Source organism: Lycium ferocissimum, chromosome 10, assembly GCF_029784015.1.
Source record: "Lycium ferocissimum isolate CSIRO_LF1 chromosome 10, AGI_CSIRO_Lferr_CH_V1, whole genome shotgun sequence".
NCBI lineage: Eukaryota > Viridiplantae > Streptophyta > Magnoliopsida > Solanales > Solanaceae > Lycium > Lycium ferocissimum.
Genome location: NC_081351.1, coordinates 65254874 through 65263196, shown reverse-complemented (window position 1 = coordinate 65263196; position 8323 = coordinate 65254874).

Sequence of the window (8323 nt, the reverse complement as noted above, 5' to 3'; positions counted from 1 at the left end):
ATTTTTTTCCCAATTACTTCAATATCATTTTTTTTTAATACCTATACTTATTATCATATTTACGTGATATATCATAGTCCATGGCCTCATTTGCTACACATAAAATATTATTTTCAATCATCGTCGTCACACTTTTTCATCTTAAATAATTTTGGGACTTCATTCCTTGTATACGCCGAGCCCTTGATTTTTATCCTTGGATATGATCAAATTCTCCGGGATCGGATAAATTTGCTCATGTTGGACGGTTAAATTTTCTAGTCCAAAAATATGGGATATTATAGCTTGGACCGTATTCCATTCAAATAAATTTCGAACCTCGACGAAACTTATTTTCTTCGATTGGTTTAACTTCAAATCCTTACGATACATGTGTACCATCACTTTAACCACCTATACGCTTGGGGAATAACCCCGTATCCGTTAGTAATGTCATTTAACTCGCACGCTTTCTGACGTACGAAAATACGGGATATAACACTTTTAGCCCGGGGGCCTGCATTTAACGATGTAGGTACGGAGACATGTGACGACAGGACTCCCTTTTAGAGTTTGCTCATATCGGCTTTTGGTGAGCCCCACTTCATTTGTGTGTTTTCTTTACATCATGTCATGTCATGTTAGAAAAATATGGTTTGCCAGGGCCTTGTCCCGATAAAGAGTTAATTTTTTTATTCACGTCAGAGGCTTCATAGATGAGGTTTGTAGTTCAGTCAGTGTTGTTCAGATATTGTGTTATCCGTGGTGGCTACATTTTATATTCTCAGACTATTTAAGTATGTATATTTAAAGACAATATTAAGATATTTCAGTATTCTTATTTGTAAGATTCAGTCAGTCTTTTAGTAGCTCGACATGTTTATAAATCATATTTCGCACAATTATGTTGGTTTACTCGGTCCAGCAGCTCAGACACCGGGTGCCATGTTACATCCAGGCCTAGGTTTGGGGTGTGACAAACCTTGGTATCAGAGAACTAGGTTCAAGTGTCCTAGGAAGTCTATGAAGCCGTGTCTAGTGGAGTTTCCTTTATATGTGTGTGTGTGGGCACCATACATGTAAATGGTTGGCTACCAAGACATTCAGGATTGTCTCAGTTCTTTTGTACTCTAGATCGTGCAGTTAGAGGTATACTTTTAAGAAATAATTCTAACTCGTGCGTATTACATTCCTTTCAGAATATGTCCACTAAGAAAAGGTCAACTACGAGCCAAAGGGCTATTATTGATGTTGCCCAAGAGGTGGACTCTCAGACTCAAGGAGTTTGTACCAAGGCTCAGGGACTTGCATCAGGTTCGTTACTCCCGACTTCATCCCCATCGACTATAGAGGCTTGCGGAGGTTCATACTACAGTCACTCTGCTGCCCAATTCCATTGATATAGATGTTAGGGGAGCTATCCAGTTTCTCACCCCAGATTGTTTCTATACAAGCTCAGTATCAGGGAACGACTCCAAGCATTGATGCTCATAAGGGGGCAATCAGTTCTAGGACTTGAGAGTATAACAAAAGATCTAAGTCTGCAGGTAACTTTTAACCCTGAAGGATCGGGGGGCCGAGGTAGAAAATACTTTAACAGAAGGTCACAAGGGCCTGCTCCATTTACCGCCAATGCACCAGCTCAGAAGTTCAAGTATGATCGGAAAGGTCAGTTCAGCCAAAAACAGAGTTTCAGGGCACCAGGCTCCCAGTCAAGGGACAGAGGGGGCCAAAGGGTTTTTTAGAACCCTATCTGCAGCAAGTGAGGTAACAGACGCCAAGGGGTGTGCCGCTCAGGCATAGATGGATGTTTTGGGTATGGCCAACAGGTCACTATCTGAGGGACTACCCATCAGCAAGATAGGGTACAGAGGTAATGTGGCTCAGTCCACAAATTCAAGAGCTCCCCATAATTCTCAAACCCAAGCCGAGCGTAATGTAGCTAAGTCTGGTAATACAAGCGGAGGTCAGAACTACTTGTATGCTCTAGTAGGTCGTCATGACTCAGAGGCATCCCCAGATGTCACCACAGGTATGTTGATGATAACTCTAATGTAAGACCTCACGGGGCAACATGTAATGATTTTAGCCACATCGGGCATAAATTGATTATAATGGTTTTGAACAAAAAGGTGCCTAATGGTAAATTACCTATAATTCTAAAGTGTTTTGAATTTGTAAAGAAGTATATTTTTTCCGTACGACCCTTGCATAGGACTAAGAAGAGATGGTGTACAACAAGGGAACCATGAGCATACTATGTTGATTTTTTGGGAATAGTTTTAATTTGTTTAAGTTTAATCAGATCAAACGTAGAGTACGATGTTAGAAAGTTACTATGAGAAGGAAATACTATTAAGAGTTAAGATGTGATAGTTCCCTCTTAGGTTATATGAGCAAGTGTTTGCCTGGATGTGTATAGTTTGATATGATTTTAAAGTGTATTGATATGGTTTGAAGTGTATAGAAAGTTCGAGGTTAGGTATTTCAGTATTTTGTTTAATAGAGATGTAATTGCCCTAAGTGTGATCCATGTATTTAGTTCAGGAAAGATATTATACAACTGTAGAATAGGGTCAAATGATGAGGGAAAATTAGAAATAACCTTATGTTTCAGTTTAGTTGTTCAGAGCAGAATAAGAGAATATGATGCTAACAAGTGATGAATAGAAGAATAGTGAGTAAGTTTTGAGCAAAGATAAACGATGATTAGAGGTTGTAAGCCAAGTATAGTGGTGTGACAAAGTTTCTGATTAGTAATAAGCAAAAGTGAATGAAGTTGAGTACTAAGATTATAGAATGTATAAGTCCTAAGATTATGTCTTCTCCATTAAAAGTGAATTGACGATTTCAGCAGAACTATTGGTGATACAATTTGATTTCCTTAGTCAGTTAAATACTAGTGAGTGGGTGACAACTTAAACACACCCGAAAACGTGCTAGAACCCAGGGGTTTAAGTTAAAATTCTAAGTATGGAATAAGAAATCATCTAAGAAGTAAGAGAGAAAACTACGTTAAGAATAGCTTTTAAGAGTTATCAAAAAGGGGTTTCCCTAAGATTGACAGTGTGAGTAGAGTTAAGTCATTAAGATTGTGTGTGACAGTTACGGATACATTAGTGTCCCGTTCATGTAAGTAATTGAGTTTTTCCTAGTAAGGAAGATTGCTCTGAAGTGAGTTGAAAGATGAATCATTAATGATATAAAGTACGAAGAAACGCAGAAGATAGAGAGAAAACAACTTGATCTCTACAAAAGAGAAGAATCCGCAAGTATAAGACCTTAGCCTTTGTTCTAAGGGGGAGATGTGTAAATCGTTAGTAAGTCCATTTGGATATTTGATACCCGAAGAGTTAGCATGAGCTATGAAGAAACTCAATTCAGTGATGAGGGAAAAATGATATAGTCGCCATAAGAAATGCGCCTCGCATGTGTAAGAAACACGAATTGAGTATAATGATTGTGATCGACTTGTGTCAAGCTCAGTTATTGTTGATTAAGAATTCACAGAAAAAGCTAAAAGATCATGCCAGGTTGCGTTAAAGGAAGGGTATCATAAGCACAAAATGACGGCTTTCGGACAAGGGGAGATGATGGTACTTATTTGGAGTACTTCATTTAATTTCTTCTACAGTATTGGGCTTTGGCGACATTTATCATGCACTTCTGGGACCTGAGACACTTGAAGAATCTTTTCCCTTCTTTGGTTTAAAATATGTACCAAAGCAAATTATGTGTCCCGGATATAGATGGACTTAGAGAAAGAATTATAGTAGAAGCGCACAGTTCACAATATTCTATCTATCGAGGTTCTAAAAAGATGTGCCAAGACCTTGAAGAGGTTTTTTGGTGGAATGACATGAAGAAGAGTGAGCAGATTTTGTGGCAAATTGTCTGAATTGTCATTAAGTGAAAGCCGAGCACCAGTTGGCTCAAAACATAGATATTCTTGTGTGAAAAGGGGCAATGATAAATATGGACATTATAATAGGTTACCTCGTTCATTTCGAAAGCATGATTCAGTTTGGGTGATTGTAGATCAACCAAGTCAGATGCAATTTTTGCTAGTGAAGACCACTGATTCCGTAGAGGACTACGCTAGATTGTACATATAAGAAATTGTTGGATTACATTGAACTCCAGTATCCATTATATCATATCGAGGTGCTCAGTTCACAATGACCTGTTGGAAGTCCTTTCAGAAAGGATTAGGCACAAGGGTGAATCTGAGTGTAGCTTTTCATCCTCAGACAGATGGCCAGGCAGAACACACTATTTTGACTCTATAGGACATGTTGAGGGAATGCTATATTTCAAAGGTAATTGGGATGATCAGTTACCTCTCATTGAATTTATCCATAATAATAGCTATTACTCTAGTATCAAGATTGTACCGTTCGAAGCCATATATGGGTGAAGGTGTAGGTCGCCAATTGGTTGGTTCGAAGTAGGAGAAGTAGAATTGTTAGGACCATATTTGGTCCATTAAGCTATGAAAAAAAAAGTCATGTTGATTCAGGACCATCTGAAAATGACTCAGAGTCACCAATAATCCTACTCGGAATTGCAGTGTAGAGACTTGGAGTTTCAGATTGATGATTGGGTGTTTCTGAATGTTTCACCTATGAAATAATTGGGTTTTCTGAATGTTTCACCTGTGAAAGGTGTTATAAGATTTGGAAAGAAAGGAAAACTCAATCTCAGATATATCGAGCCATACAGAATCTTGCGAAGGATTGGCTAAGGAGCTTATGAGCTCGAGTTACCACAAGATTTGGTTTCCGTGCACCTAGTGTTCCATGTGTCCATGCTAAAGAAATGTGAGGGAGACCCGTCGTTGGTCATCCCTATTGAAACTATCGCGATTAAAGATAGCATGTCTTACGAAGATATTCCAATGGCTATTGTCAGTCATCAAGTTCGCAAGTTGAGAACTTAGGAAGTTGTTTCAGTGGAAGTGCTATGGAGGAGTCAGAAGTCGAAGAGTCTACATGGAATCCAAAGAAGACATGAAGTCCAAATATTAGCAGCTAGTTGAAGAACAAGCAAAAAATGTTGAAGGTAACTAACCTTTACATTCAGACCTCTTATTATAGCATTCACATTTTCAGTATTAAGTTTAGTATTCAGACCTCGTGCTATAATCTTTATGTTCCCTGTATTCAGTCAGTAATCATTCGATTCAGTATTCATTCACTTCAGTAATCATTCAGTTCAGTATTCCTTTAGTTCAGTATTCATTCAATTCAGTATTCATGTTAGTTCAATACTAAGATATTCATATCAGTTCAGTACTCAAATATTTGTGCTAGTTCAGTACTCATTTATCTATCACAATCCAGTATTCATGTATATGTTTCGTGTTATGGGTATTATGATGCCCTGTGAGAATTGTGTTTATGCTTTGTTAGCTGGCATGTGTTTAATAAATAATGGGATAGTCCTATTTACAAAGGAAAATCTAAAAAAATTCCTATAGAATTTCAGAGTTAGTCCCACTTCTAGCCACGACTACATTCGAGGTCGAATGATCCCAAAAGGAAGATAATGTAACACCCCGTACTTTCGGGCTAAGGTTGACCCATATGATGGGGATATAATGGAACCAAGATGGGAAATGTGGTAGGTGTTTTGAAACCTTTAAAAGATATAAGAAGAGTCTTTGGGCAAATTAAAGTCGGAAGCTACTCTACATAGCATGTTTTTAAGTGAGTTTGCACCAGGCCTCACTTATAGTGAGTATACAGAAAAATCTATAAGAAATCTTGGAAAACTTCCTTACTGAAAGTGTAGCCCTTTGAAATACTTTTCCAACCATATAAAGACCAGGTCAATCGGAGCTCTTTGCTAGGAGTTATGACTATTTTACCGGATGCTGCCGATTCCGTGGAAAATTAGCCTAACCCAACACGGGCCGCGATGCCCCACGCCAAGCATAATTTTTAGAGTTTCAAAAAACTCAGCCGGCTCGATAAAATTTTCCTAGCGCGACGCGGGCTGCAACGCCCCAGTTCGATTATTCCAGAATTTTCCAACTCCGAAAAACTTTTCCCACTTCATTCTAAATCAACTTTTTGGAGATAAAACACACTAGGGCTTCCCAAAAACATCTAAGGTGAGTTCCTACTCAAACCCCATTGATTATTACCTTAATCTAACAAAGATTAACAATATAATCCTCATCTATTCCATAGATTGTGAGAATTCGATTCAAGAATGGTTGAAGAAAGAATCATTGTGAATTTGTTGTGAGGTAAGTTTATGTAATTCTAGCATAGTTATTGGATCGTTTAGAGTTTATATATTGTTAGAATCCATGGGTGAATCGTATGAAAGCAAGAAAATGAATTTGGCTTAAAAACCCTAGTGTGGGAATTCGAGAGAAAAGTGTAAAGTTCTAATCTTTATCATCTAAATCAATTGTAACGTGATTGTTGAACCTCAAAAATTCCATTTGGTAATGTTTTAGCGAGAATTGAGGTATGTCTCTTTTCGAACATACTTTTGAACCTTGAAAAATTTTCTATGGCCATGGTTATAGTTTCGTAAAAATCTTCAGAAGTTCTATTCTTAAACGATATAGTTTCGTAGTTCGTTCATGATTGTCATTCCGAACATCGTGAACTCATTACGTAATCAGTGTTTACTCATGTTTGATATTCATGAGTCTCAGGCATGAAAACCCAGAATACTTATGAATATTTAATACTCTAAATTCTATAAACAGTCCATGATTCCATGTCTCATGATAGTAATGCTTAGTATCCATGTTAAAATTACAATATGATGAACCTATGAATTCACATACTCATGTCATGAATTACAGAATGATGAATACCTATACTTGGGCCCGAGGCTACATGTTATATGGGCCCGAGGCCATAGTTTATGAACTCGGATAAACAGGTGATATTCCTCATGTTCAATTCGGTTATCCTAATGTTTTCAGTTTCTGTTCCAGTATCAATATGGTTGATGTTTATTGATTTGGGCTGTCCTTTCCACTAGCACCCCAAAGCTATTTATTCTTTCAGTTGATTTTACATACAAGTATAATTCAAATGTATTTACGTCCCTTTTTTTCTGGGGCCTGCATTTCACTATACAGGTACGGAGACATGTGATGATAGGAATTCCGGTTAGGATTAGCTCGTATCAGCTTTTGGTGAGCCCCACTTCACTTGGGGTGTTATCTTTACTTAATATTATGTCATGTTAGACAGTTAAGGTATGTCGGGGCCTTGTCCCGGTAAACAGTTAGTGTTTCTATTCACGTCAGAGTCTTCACAAACTTGATTAGTAGTTCAATCAGTGTTGTTCAGATAGTGTGTTAGCCGTGGTGGCTACATTTTATATTTTCAGTCCATTTCAGTATCCATATTTTAAGACAATATTAAGATATTTCAGAATTTTTATTTATAAGATTCAGTCAGTCTTTGAGTGTCACGACCCATTTTAGGATTGCGCGGGGACCTACCATTTTCCCAGAGGGCGAATCCTTCAAAAGAAGTGCAAGTAAAGAACGAGATTCATTAATCTTCAAATATAACATAATCAAAATGCGAAAATCAAACCAATATATATATATATATAGCGAAAATGTTTACAACAACTTTCCAATAACTGACTCATCTTCCCATGACTTGATCTAGACTTGTACAAGAGCGACTAAGATCGAAGACTAAATACAATAATGAATATAAAGACTCAACCTCCATCTATGAATGAGAATGATAGAGGTATTCAAGATAGGCACCGTGCATCTTCCGGAAAACTCCAATCAATTAATATCCTGAAAAACTCTACACCCCAAAAGGGATGTAGTAAGAGTAGTATTAGTACAACACTAGTACTGGTAAGCATCATAGGCCGACAATGGTTAGAATAACATAACGGTAATAGAATTCACAAATAAGCATGGTAGGCAAAACTAAGTCAATAATACATAACACCTACCGCTCGTCTCAACAAGTATAAGGTTCTTATTCCCATTAACTCATCCTTAGGGATTCATTTGCTTAACTACATTACCACTCACCTTATAGCTCGTATAACATACGATAGACAATAATGCTCAAGTATCACCAGCCAATTATCATTACAATATTCACTCTTGTTTTTAAGGAAAGTTCTCTCATCATTCTAGTATTCATTACTCACCCAACCTAGCAAATCATACACATTCATATTAAGGTCACCTAGCACCACGCTTTCCCAATCTAAGGTCACAGCCTATAGTTATAGCAACTAATCCCAACTATAGCCAATCTGAATCGGTACATCATAAACATATCACAACAAGTCATCACCTATGTTATCGTATCTAAGACCAACTGTGCCAAGT